Genomic DNA, 571 nt, shown 5'->3' on the forward strand with positions numbered 1-571 from the left:
GGAGAGAAAGACCTTCAATGACATGGATTGATACAGTGAGTGGAGTGGTAGGAATGAGTGTGCTTGAGACAGTGAGATTGGCACAGGATTGAAGGGCATTGAGGGCTCTTGTACCTAGGGCTGCTATCAGTTGCAAGAAATTCGATGGCACATAACAACAACAATTGTATATGGATGTGAAAATATTCATATATTATAATGCACATCAGTAAATGACAACATTAATTAAACTATTTTTATGAAGTTTCTTATTTTTGTCAACAGTGTAAACCATTTTCCATAATTTGGGGTAAGTTTTTTAGGTTGTTTTGTTTTGTTTTCCTGTTACCTAATGAGAGAATAACACTGAAAATTGAGATCAAAGCTATTATTTCAAAATACTAAAAATCTATGTATGTATGCATCAGGGATACATCCTGTCTCCACACCTTTTCAATCTATATTCTAAACAGATCATTAAGGAAACAGGGTTTTATGGGGAGGAATGTGGCATCAGGATTAGAAGAATACTCATTAACAACTTATTTTTTATTAATTTTTATTAAATTTTATTAATTGTAATAAACATTTA

The sequence above is a fragment of the Elephantulus edwardii genome, unplaced genomic scaffold (genome assembly GCF_000299155.1).
Source record: "Elephantulus edwardii isolate Elephantulus edwardi_28Jun2011 unplaced genomic scaffold, EleEdw1.0 scaffold00158, whole genome shotgun sequence".
Taxonomy (NCBI): domain Eukaryota; kingdom Metazoa; phylum Chordata; class Mammalia; order Macroscelidea; family Macroscelididae; genus Elephantulus; species Elephantulus edwardii.